This window comes from Thamnophis elegans, chromosome 1 (genome assembly GCF_009769535.1).
Source record: "Thamnophis elegans isolate rThaEle1 chromosome 1, rThaEle1.pri, whole genome shotgun sequence".
NCBI classification, from domain to species: domain Eukaryota; kingdom Metazoa; phylum Chordata; class Lepidosauria; order Squamata; family Colubridae; genus Thamnophis; species Thamnophis elegans.
The window spans coordinates 171,794,584-171,807,764 of NC_045541.1; positions in this window are offsets into that span (position 1 = coordinate 171,794,584).

Genomic DNA, 13,181 nt, shown 5'->3' on the forward strand with positions numbered 1-13,181 from the left:
GGTGCAGAAATCTTCCAAGTGGCTGCTCGCCATAACTATCAATGCCACCAAATTCTGCATTGAGCTGAAGCTTCCAACTACTCTTCAAGGGCAGCCTTATGTAGAGTAAATTGCAGTAATACAAGCCAGAGAAGATTAAGGCATGATTGATTGAGAGCACAGCCTCCCAGTCCAGGAACAGGGACTATGAAGCTGTGCAAGGCCATGGCTACCTCCTTCTCTTTGGGAACAAGCCATGAATCCAGAGGACCCCGAAATTTCTCATGGTACAACCCAGTGGTGCGATTCAATATTTTTTTACTACCGGTTTTATGGGCATGGCTTGGCTTAGTGGGCGTGGCAGGGGAAGGATATCAGGGCTGGGTGGCAACGCCTACAGTGCCGCCCGGAGAGCAGATTCAGGGGCATGGCAGGCCTGGTTTGCTGCCAGTTCCAGCGACCCAAACAGCCAGACCACTCTGGTTTGGCCGAACCGGTCCAAACCAGTAGGAACCCAACACTGAAGGATACTCCTCTCCCCGCTCCTGGAGGAAGGATACTGTAAAATTCCCATTCCCACCCCACTCCAGGGAAAGGATACTGTAAAATCCCCATTCCTCCCCACTCCTGGGAGGAGGATACTGTAAAATCCCCATTCCTACCCCACTCCAGGGAAAGGATACTGTAAAATCCCCATTCCCACCCCACTCCAGGGAAAGGATACTGTAAAATCCCCATTCCCACCCCACTCCTGGGTGGAGGATACTGTAAAATTCCCATTCCCACCCCACTCCTGGGAGAAGGATACTGCAAAATCCCCATTCCCTCCTCACCCCACTAACCTACTTTCCAGCTCCATTCTCCTATGTAGGGCCACAGAAGAAGACCCAGCTGGGACTCGAGAGGCAGTGAATAGATGGGGGCAGAACCAGCCAGAGGTGGTATTTGCTGGTTCTCCGAACTACTCAAAATTTCTGCTACCAGTTCACTAGAACTGGTCAGAACTGACTGAATATCACCTCTGGTACAACCCCATTCAGAACAAGAGATGGGAGGTCCACAGAACCAGGGTTTCCAAAACTCAGAGCCAGTTGGCTTTACTAGGAATGCCTCAAAGTCTGTTGGTCCCAATCCAGACCCATAGCTTCAAGATGCAGATAGTCCTCAACTTATGACCACAATTGAGCTGAAAATTTATGTTGCTAAGCAGTGGTGGGCTACAAATTTTTTAACAACTGGTTCTCTGCCCTAATGATTAGCTGGGTGGGCATGACTGGGTAGGTGTAGCTGAGTGGGCATGGCCAGGACTGTGGCTGGTGTGTGTGACAGCACTGAGTCTCCTGCAGCACTCTGCCAGTCAAAATGGGGCACTGGGAGTTAATTAAAAAATGTGGGCTTTGCTTTATGACATCCAGATTCAGCGAGCAAGGGGTGTGAACTGCACAGAAAATATTCTTTTGTTTTGTTATGCAGAAATATCCCCAAAGTCAGATGTACACTAAATGTTGACAGTTTTACCTACACATCTTCCCAGCAAACAGCAAATTTTGAAGCTCCAGGTAAAGAGTCATTTTTTGACTCCTGAAACCCCCTTCACCAAAATGGTTGTGCATAGCTTGTCCCCCCCCGCCCCCAGCCTCCAGGAGCACTCTATAAGCTTCTAATGCCCTCTTTTTTGGACAAAAAACGGGGCCATTTTTGCAAAAAATGGGCCGATTTTTGCTCATTGCCCCCCCTCCCAGGAACACTCTACAAGCGTCCTAAGGGCTATACATGCCCTTTAAAAAAAAACAAAACAGGCCAGTTTTCACGAAAAACGGGCCGTTTTGGGAAGGTTTGCAGAGTACAAAAACTTCTTTTTTTTTCATTTGCCTCTTCAAAACCTTGGTGCGTCTTATACTCCGGTGCATCTTATACTCTGAAAAATACAGTAGTTATATAAGATTTACGTGTATTGACAAAGGAAACACGATGGATATGTAAAAGAAGTATAATGTGTTGCAAAGATGTTATATTTATATGAACAAAAGAAAAAAGAAAACGGGCTCCCAAGCTCCATTTTCAGCCATTCTCGCAATGGCCGCCTGCAACCCTCTGCCAGTGAAAACGGAGCTTGAGAGGGGCACCTGCCATCCTCACAAGCTCTGTTTTCGGCCATGACGGCCTCCTGCAACCCTCTGCCAGCAAAAACAGAGCTAGGAGAGCCGCATGCATCCTTCCCAAGGTTTGTTTTTACAGGCAGAGGCACCACAGGGCGGGATTTCGCTGTTTCCAGGGTAGCCCCATGGGCCAGATCTAACCCCCCCCCCCCCTTGCAGGCCGGATCCAGCCCGCAGGCCTTGAGTTTGACACCCCTGCAATAGGCGCTGTAGGCTGGATCTCTCCTCCCCTATCCGCTCCAATTATTTATGTACCAAAAAGGTAAAGAATTTTTTTTAAAAAACAGCTCAATAAAGAACATTTAAAGTGGTTTCATTTGGGGGGAAAAAAAGAGGTCCATAATTCAGAATTCTAAATTCCTGGGAGAAATCTCCCAAATATCCGCAGTTGTCGATGGGCAAAGCTACATGTATAATTGTTTGTATTATCTAATTTCCAAAACACAATCCAAGACAATCTAAGCTTTATTATTTCTAGCAATAATGAAACGCTCGAAGGCTTTCTGGAGCAAACATCATCTCTTAAACCTTCCTTCCTTTTTACGCTTCCATTGCTTGTTCCTTCCCACTCCCTCTGCCCCCTTCCCCCAAAAAATTGGAAAGGAAAAGAAAGAATCTTGGTGCTTAAATTTTGAATTCTGGTCACACATACAGGGAAGCATGACTGGGGGAAAAAAACAGTAGAGGGTGATAATAACATAACGCCTCGTTCTGGTTACTAAAAAGGCAGCAGGAATTGATCTAGATTTCACATTGGTCTACTTCTTGTACACTTCTCTTCCTGGCTGCCTTCCTCCTTTCTCTCCCTCTCCTTTTCCTTTCTTCTTTTTCCTTTCCTCTCTCCCTTTCTTTTTCCTTTTCTTTCCTCCCTCCCTCTTTTCCTTCCCTTCCCTTCCCTCCCTTTTCCTTCTTTCCCTCCTTCCTTCTTTTCCCTCCTTCCTTTCTTCCTTCCTCTTCCTGCCTCCCTCCTTCCTTCTTCCTTCTTTCCCTTCCTTCCCCTTCCTTCCTTCTTTTCCCTCCTTCCTTTCTTCCTTCCTCTTCCTCCCTCCCTCCTTCCTTCTTCCTTCTTTCCCTTCCTTCCCCTTCCTTCCTTCTTTTCCCTCCTTCCTTCCTTCCTTCCTTTCCCCCCCTCCTTCCTTCTTTTCTTCTTTCCTTCTTCCTTCCTGCCTTCCCCTCCCTCCCTTCCTTCTCCTCCTTCCCTCCTTCTTTTCCCTCCTTCCTTCCTTTCCCTCCCTCCCTCCTTCCTTTCTTCCTCCCTTCCTCCCTTAATAGATGCAGTTTTAAAATCACATGGATTAAAGCTGTGCAAACATTCGGGACCTGGCAATGGAACCAGGATGGGGAATCATCTTTTGCTTCATGAAACCCCCGACTCGGCTGGCTGCCTCCCCTCAACCCTCCCCCCACTCTCTCTGCAGGACATGATTGAGATGTATGGTGTTTGCATTAGCAGCGGGCAGCCCTAGGCACCCCTGTTCTAGACCCCAATGGGCTGAGGAAGAGAGGCAGGTAGAACGGAGAAATATAATCGAAGGCAGCCGTTAACCTCTAGACTGTTTAAGGGCATGCATCCTGCCGTTTATTTCGAGGATTAACTAATGTGCAACAGTGTGTCTGCTTCCCATGCAAATTCCTGGATTTAGTCACTGGCAGTGAAAAAAGGCACATGGAGGAGGTGAGTTAGGAACTGTTTCTAGTGGCCTCTTGGAAGGGGTGGGGGTACTGGTGTCCCTCCATAACTGTCTGGTTTGGCTCTGCAACCAAACAAGACAGACACAGATTCAACGGATAATTAGAACTGCAGAAGAAACAATGGCTACCAAATCTGCCTTCCATTGAGGACCTATATAATGCACGAGTCAAAAAGAGGGCTGTGAAAATACCTACAGACCCCTCACATCCTGGACATAAGTTGTTTCACCCTCTACCCTCAAAACGACACTATAGAGCACTGCACACCAGAACAACTAGACACAAGGACAGTTTTTTTTCCCCTGAATGCCATAACACTGCTAAACAACTAATCCCCACAACACTGTCAATAATTTACTGTATTACTATTATTCTTCTCTTCCTTGCTAGTATCTATCTCTTCCCACTTTTGACTATAACCATGTTGCTCGTATCTTTCATTTATATTGTTTTATTTGTTTTCCTAGTACGATTTGATAGCTTATTAGTAACCTTGACTATCACTAAGTGTTGTATCTTTTTGGCCTTGATGAATGTATTATTGAATTATTATATAAACCATAAGGATACAGTGTACATAAGAATAATACATTCTCCTTATGTACACTGTATACTTACAATTTATATTGATTGTTTCCTAGTATGATTTGATTGCTTATTTGTACCCTATGACTATCATTAAGTGTTGTGCCTTTTGATTCCTGATGAATGTTTCTTTTATCGTTTCTTTTATGTACACGGAGAGCATTTGCACCAAAGACAAATTCCTTGTGTGTCCAATCACACTTGGCCAATAAAGAATTCTGTTCTATTCTTGATGTGCCAATACTACAATGGTTTAGCGGTTAAAGCACCAGACTAGAAACTAGAAGTCAGGGAGTTCTAGTCCCATTTTAGAGATGAAAAATCACCTGGGTGACCTTGGGCAAGTCACTCTCTCTCTCTCAGCCCAATTCACCTCACAGAGCTGTTCTTGTGAGGAAAATAGGAGGAGGAAGATGTATCAGGTATCCTCACCTCAAAAATAATATGGGTAGGATTTTTTAAAAAATCTAATAAATAAATAATCCTCACATATAGCTAGGTGTGACCCGACAAATGCGCGCCCGACAAATGCGGGCCGACAAAACCATGCCGACAAAACCGTGCCGCAACGAAACAAACAACATAGTGGGACGCGAAAAACGTTAGAGGTTAGGGTTAGGGTTATAATGTTGTTTTCGCGTCCCATTATGTTGTTTGTTTCGTCACGGCACGGTTTCGTTGGTGCGGTTTTGTCGGCATGCATTTGTCGGGCGCGCACTTGTCAGTGAACCATAGCTAGGCTAGCAGGAGATGCAGTTTATTTCACCACATTGGGAAAGCCCCTGGTTCTCCTTTTTTTTTGGCACCTACGCAGAGCCTCAAGGCTTTTCTATGGCTTTTGGAACTTCATCTTCGCACACCTGGCCAAAACCTATTCTGGGGATGGTAACGCTCTAAATGAATGGGATAAATCCTAAAACAGTTCAGTTTTAAACTATTTTTAAGGAGTATCGGACAATTTCCACCCAAAAACCTTAAAGACAGAAACAGAAAACCATGCTTTAATACATACCCTTGGCCTCATAAAAACCAAGCCAAAACCAAAGGTTCCCAATCTTGGCTACTTTTAGACATGCGGACTTCAACTCCCAGAATTCTCCAGCCAGCCATACTAGCTAGGGCATTCTGGGATTTGAGGTCCACTCCACACATCTTAAAGTTGCCAAGATTGGGAACTCCTGAAGTAGACTCTCCATCTTTGAAAACATGGTCCATTGTTGCTAGAGAAACAGAGTCTGGAACAAATTTCAAGAGCAGTATCCGTTTTGTTTAAAGTGACTCATTCTACAGAACTGTAAAGTCTCGAACCTTACTTGGTCATCAACTGAAGATACAGAGAGGTAAAGCATACCTTGATATCAAGCCATTTTAGTCCCCAGTAACTCCAAGATACATGAGGAACATTTCTTAACATTCAGTTCCCGAGAAACACATTCTGAAAATGTTGGTGTTCTATAGAATGGAATGGAGTGGAGTGGAGTGGAATAGAATAGAAAAGAATAGAATAGAATAGAATAGAATAGAATAGAATAGAATAACAGAGTTGGAAGGGACCTTGGAGGTCTTCTAGTCAAACCCCCTGCTTAGGCAGGAAACCCTATACCATTTCAGACAAATGGTTATCCAATCTCTTCTTTAAAACTTCCAGTGTTGGAGCATTTACAACGTCTGGCAGCAAGTCTTTCCAATGATTAATTGTTCTAACTGTCAGGAAATTTCCTCAGTTCTAAATTGCTTCTCTCCTTGATTAGTTTCTACTCATTGCATCTTGTCCTGCCCTCAGGTGCTTTGGAGAATAGCTTGACTCCCTCTTCTTTGGGGCAGCCCATGAGATATTGAAAGGCTGCTATCATGTCTCCCCTAGGCCTTCTTTTCATTAAACTAGACATCCCCAATTCCAGCAAACCTTCTTTATATGTTTTAGCCTCCAGTCCCCTAATCATCTCTGTTGCTCTTCTCTGCATTCCTTCTAGAGTCTGAACATTTTCTTTACAGTGTGGAGACCAAAACTGGATGCCGTATTCCAAGTATGGCCTTACCAAGGCATTATAAAATGGTATTAACACTTCACGTGCACCCACCCACCCCAAATAAAAGAGGATTAAGTCTTAAGTCACCTGCCTGGACAACTCTATGACATAAAGTAAAGGACAGACAGTGAAATGGGGCAGAGATGACGTTGCGACGATACGACGTGTGATCTTGGAGCTCCAAGATCACCGTTGATATCTCTGCTGCTGGACGGTCCCTTTGGACCTAAACTGTCCCATAGAGACGGTGGTAGAGAATGGCACATCTTGCTGATCCCAGGGACATCGCAAAGTCCCTGGTAGATCCAGGAGAAGCTCTTTTTTCTGGCCACAGAGAAGCAGCCATTGAAGCTGCTGAAAGTAGGGACAGCTCCAGAACGGAAGAAAAGCGGGAGAGAAAGTATGTTGAATTGGTGAGAGAAATTTTATTATTAGGGAAGAGAACACCCAAAAAGATCAAAAGTAAAAGTAAAATCGAAGACAGAAGAGGTTAAGCAACAAGATTAAGCCTGAATCAGAATTAGTGTGTTATCTTTCTTTAACTTTTTTTTGAGATGGAACTTTTACAAATGCTTTTACTTTTTAAACTGGACCGGTTTTTATTTTCTTCTTCTATTTTTTTTAATATTTATTGATTAAGACTTTCTCTCTTTTTTTCTTTTCAATGCTCTATTGAATTTTTTTTATCTAAGAACTTTTCTCCTTAAGTTTGGAATATAAAAAGGGGAGTAAGAGCAGAGGAAAATAAGTAACACTACAACTTAGAGGCTTGGAAACAATGTTTTTCTTGTTTTCTTTGAACATTTGATCTACATTTCAAGGTTTCTGAGCTTGTTTATTGAAAATGATAGCGGGAAGAGCATGGACTGTTTATACAGGTGCTCCTCTGGGGTACTATCAGTAGCTGGATTGGAGTGGAAAGAAAGCCTTGACTTGAAAGAATACAGTGAACTTGTCTGGAATTTAATAAAAAAGCTTTGGATGATATAGTGGCAGTTTTTACTATCTGGAGGAATGGCACAACATGAAAAAGAAAAGGAAGTAACATTACAAATGATTATGCAAGAAATTCAAAAAATACAAGTAAGAACAGAGAGCATTGAAAAGAGAATGGAAAATATTGAACAAAGAACAGAAAAAATACATGAAAAAATTGAGAATATTTACCAAATGTTGATGAAATTTGAGGATAGAGTTCAAAAAAATTGAAGAAAAAGAAAATTGAAAAACAAGTTGCCAAGAGAAGTCCATATAAGATTTACCAAGAAAGCAACACAAATACTACAAATGGCAAGAGATATAAGATTGCACTACTATTGGAAGAATACAGGATGATGTAATGAAATACTATAATAAAAACTAATTTAAATTTAGTTAAATTTAGAATTGTACGCATAAAATGAAGTAATAATAGTTATAGTCATATATATATATATATATATATATATATATATATATATGCATATGCATGCATATATACATACATACATACATACATACATACATATATATCCCCCGGTATGCCCCAATTATGGGAGGAAGCTAACTGCTTCCATTAAAAATATGTTAAATACGTTATACAAATATAACACACACACACACACACACATATACACACACACACACACACGATTGATAATATGAAATTTTACATAAATTTTAAGTGAGGACTATGGAGAGGATGCTCAAAAGTTTTGTAACCAAAGATAAACAATTTTATATAGAATATAATATAAAGATGTAATATTACTGGATAGTTTTATGGTGATGAAATGAAATGCCAGGAGGAAGTTATTCATAAAATAATGGAATGTGCTGAAATGAGTAAATTGACATTTGAAATTAGAGAAGAGAAACAATTTTATAATACATGGGATTTATTTTATCAATGGTTAGATAAAAAAACATGGAAATAGCAATAGCAATAGCAGTAGACTTATATACCGCTTCATAGGCCTTTCAGGCCTCTCTAAGCGGTTTACAGAGAGTCAGCATATTGCCCCCAACAATCTGGGTCCTCATTTTACTCACCTCGGAAGGATGGAAGGCTGAGTCAACCCTGAGCCGGTGAGATTTGAACCGCTGACCTGCTGATCTAGCAGTAGCCTGCAGTGCTGCATTTAACCACTGCGCCACCTTGGCTCTTGAAAGATACTAGAGAATGTTATTAATACAAGAATAATAGAATGATACTGAATATAACATAAAGATATATTATTATTGGATAGATTGAAGATGATGTAATGAATTGTTATAATATAAATGAACCCAATATTTAGTATGTCTCATTTAAAATGAAGGAATAATAGTGATAGTCAAACAAACGAGGTATAATAATAATAAGGTATAAACATATTCGATTTGCTATTATGTTATTTATATAAATTGCAAATGATGACTATGGAAAGAGTGCACAAAAACCTTATAACCAATTGACACACTGTATGTAATGGAAGATGGTTTTATTTTTATGTCTTGTTTGTCTGTCTAAAAATATATTTTTTTTTTATAAAAAGGACAGTCAGTGAATGTAGAAACCACCTATAAAAATGCAATTTGAGCAGTTCAGTTGTCAAAAAATGCTATTTGGGCATTTCAAGACATTCTACATCACATATTTCATTACAACACACATCTTTTTAATGGCTTCCTTTTCAAACCACTGTTTAGAGCAGTATTTCTCAAGCTTGGGAAAAAGTAAGATGTTTGGACAGGCAAATTCTGGGAGTTGAAGTCCACCCACATCTTAAAATTACCTAGGTTGAGAAACCTTGGTTTACAGCAGGAGTGTCAAACTCAAACCCTGAGGACTGGATTCTGCCCATGGGGTACTTAGATCTGGCCCACAGGGCCGCCCTGGAAACAGTGAACGACTGGCCCGTGGTGCTTCTGCCAGAGAAAGCAGGCTCCCAAACTCCGTTTTCGGCTGCCACGGCCTCCTGCAACCTTCTGCCAGTGAAAAGGGAGTTTGGGAGCCTGATTTCACTGGCAGAGTGCTCAGGACACCACAAGCGCCCCCCCCCCCCGGACAGGAGTGACGTTGATTTGGCCACGCCCCTGGCCACACCCACTCAAGGTCAAACACAAACCTGATGCGGCCCTCAATGAAATTGAGCTTGACATCCTGTCAGCCTCTGTTTCGCTACTTGCTTTCGGCTGCCATTGAAACGGGGACGGGGAGGCATGGTATTTGGGAGGGGAGGTTTTCAGTACTGGAGTGATTGTAAAAAGAGAGTTTTGTTCTCACCACCTACTGAGCATGCTGCAGATAGTGGATTTGCCGCCAAGGCCAACTGTCCGGCATACCAACCTGATGATGCTTTTTGAAGATGAAACCCACATGACACCTGAGGGGTGTGCGGATGGGGTTAGCAGGGGGAGGGAGTTGAGTCACATATTGATATCTGTGATTACGCGCACTTTTGCCTCAGATCTTGCTTTGCTTAGTTGCTATCTACTCATAACCAGCAAAAGTACTCTTAATTCTTAATTAAGAGCCGAGGTGGCGTAGTGGTTAGGGTGCAGTACTGCAGGGCACTTCAGCTGACTGTGATCTGCAGTTCAGCGGTTCAAATCTCACCGGCTCAAGGTCGACTCAGCCTTCCATCCTTCCGAGGTGGGTGAAATGAGGACACAGACTGTGGGGGCAAGTTGCTGACTCAATTTGCTAAAAAATCTGTAAACCGCTTAGAGAGGGCTGAAAGCCCTATGAAGCGGTATGTAAGTCTAATAAATAAATAAATAAATAAATAAATAAATAAATAAATAAATAAATCTGCAAAATGGAGTTGAGTGGTTTCTTTCTTGGTTACTGATGGAGGCTGCCCTGACACATCCCTTGTTTAGAGCTTTCTAGTCAACCTCAAACCTAGACAGCAGAGTAAAAACATAGAATGTGCAGAAATGGATAGTAATGTTTACTATTAAGGATAAACAAAAAACTGAATATTTTTTGATATGGGACATTTTATCAATGGGTAGACAACCGAAATAGAAGTTAGAAATGGGGAAACAGAAAATGTGGAAATGGAGTGTTCTTAAATAGCAATAGCAATAGCAGTAGACTTATATACCGCTTCATAGGCCTTTCAGGCCTCTCTAAGCGGTTTACAGAGAGTCAGCATATTGCCCCCAACAATCTGGGTCCTCATTTTACCCACCTCGGAAGGATGGAAGGCTGAGTCAACCCTGAGCCGGTGAGATTTGAACCGCTGACCTGCTGATCTAGCAGTAGCCTGCAGTGCTGCATTTAACCACTGCGCCACCTTGGCTCTTAAGTAGATAATGTTAAATATTATTGTTATTATATTACCTATGTTATTGTGATGAATACTATTGCAAACTTTTGGATTATTACTGCTTAAAAACAATTGTACCCAGATCACACACTCTTTGATGGAAATTGAATTTTTATATGTGAAACAAATAAAACAAATAAAGCATGAAAAAAATCAGAGACCTCACCTTGTCAACAAAAGTAAGTGTAGTCAAAGCTATGGTTTTTTCCCAGTAGTGATACAGTAGGACCTCTGATCATAAATGCTCATATCCTGGATATAAATTGTTTCAATTCCTATCCTCAAAACGACGCTATAGGGTACTGCACACCAGAACAACTAGACACAAGAACAGTTTTTTCCTGAATGTCATCACTCTGCTTAACAACTAATTCCCTCAACACTGTCAAACTATTTACTAAGGCTGCATTACTATTACTATTAATCTTCTCATTGTTCCTATCACCCGTCTCCTCCCACGTATGACTGTAACTTCGTTGCTTGTATCCTTACAATTTATATTGATTGTTTCCTAGTATGATGTGATTGTTTATTTGTACCCTATGACTATCATTAAGTGTTGTGCCTTATGATTCGTGACAAATGTATCTTTTCTTTTTATGTACACTGAGCGCATATGCACCAAAGACAAATTCCTTGTGTGTCCAATCACCCTTGGCAAATAAAGAATTCTATTCTATTCTATTCTATTTATTCTATTCTATTTATTCTATTCTGTTTATTCTATTCTATTTATTCTATTCTATTTATTCTATTCTATTCTATTCCATTCCATTCCATTCTTCTGACCATGACCAAATTGGGTTCCGACCAAAAAATTCACCACTTTCTTTACTCGCAGCCTATTTTGGCGCCATTTTTTTTTGTAAGCACCAAATTTCCAAAATTCGGTTTGGGTCACGACCAAATCGAGGTGGCGCAGTGGTTAAATGCAGCACTGCAGGCTACTGCTAGATCAGCAGTTCAGCGGTTCAAATCTCACCGGCTCAGGGTTGACTCAGCCTTCCATCCTTCCAAGGTGGGTAAAATGAGGACCCAGATTGTTGGGGGCAATATGCTGACTCTCTGTAAACCGCTTAGAGAGGGCTGAAAGCCCTATGAAGCGGTATATAAGTCTACTGCTATTGCTATATAAATCAGGTTGTGACCAAAGTTGTGGAACGAATTTTGGTTGTGACCAGAGGTTCTACTGTATATGGCTGTGAGAATTGAACCTTACGGAAGGCTGAACACAAAGAATTTAGGCTTTCAAATTATGGTGCTGAAGAAGACTCTTGAGAGTCCCTTGGACTGCAAGGACATCAGATCAGTCAATCCCAAAAGAAACCAACCCTGACTGTCCTTTGGATACTGAAGGTGAAGCTCAGATACTTTGGCCACCAGATGAGAAGAGAGGATTCATTGGAAAAGACTCTGATGTTGGGAAAGATGGAAGGGAAACAGAGAAGGAGATGGAAGGGGATGAGACAGTTAGATAGGGTCATTGACAAGAGTGGGTTGCTACAGGTTCACCAGGTTCGGGAGAACCCGTAGCTAACGTTATGGCTGGTTCGGAGAACCTCCAAATCCCACCCCTGGCTGGCCCCTACCGCCCTTCCCCTCCCATCCCAAGAGTATCCATGCAGCCCGTTTTGGATGCGAGGTAATTGTAGGGCCTGCACGGAGGTTTGGGGAGGGGGGAAATGGGCTTCCCGGAAGACCTCTGGAGCCCAGGGGAGGCAGTTTTCGCCCTCCTAGAGGCTCAAAGAAAGCCTCGGGAGCCTCGGGAAGGCGCAAGCACCCACCCCTGCCGTGGTGCTGGAGGCCAACTAGGCCATGCCCATCATGGCCATGCCCACCCAGCAACCGGGCAGAAAACCTGTTGCTGAAATTTTTGAAGCCCAACCCTGGTCATTGATGCAATGAACATGAATTTGGACAGACTCTGGGAGGTAGTGAAGGACCGGGGCGGGGAGGGGGGAGCAGTTTCCTGGCATGTTATGGACCATAGGGATGCAAAGAGTCAAACACAATATATCGACTGAACAACAATAAGTCAATCCCAACCCCTAAATCTACCCACTGTTATTTCACTCTGCCCATTTCTTCCGTTTCTCTGAGAAGAATCTTCTTTCTATTCCCTATTCCGGGATCAAAGTCTCCTGGGTTTTGAGGAATCCCTTCCCTTTTTATGTTCTCTCTTGTGAAAGTTTTATGGTCTTTAAAAGAGGTTTAAATACTTTTATATTGAATGAGCAGGTTGGCGTAAGGACTGACAATCCCAATATATCTCATTCCTATTGGCAGTTCCTAAATTAGTAGCTCTTTTTATTTTAATTATGGAGTTATACATGGTTGGGAACAGTTTAGGGACTGATATTTACAGAGAAAATCTATGTGGTCTGCAACTTGATGGCAGATAATCACTGTACAACAACAACAACAACAACAACAACAAC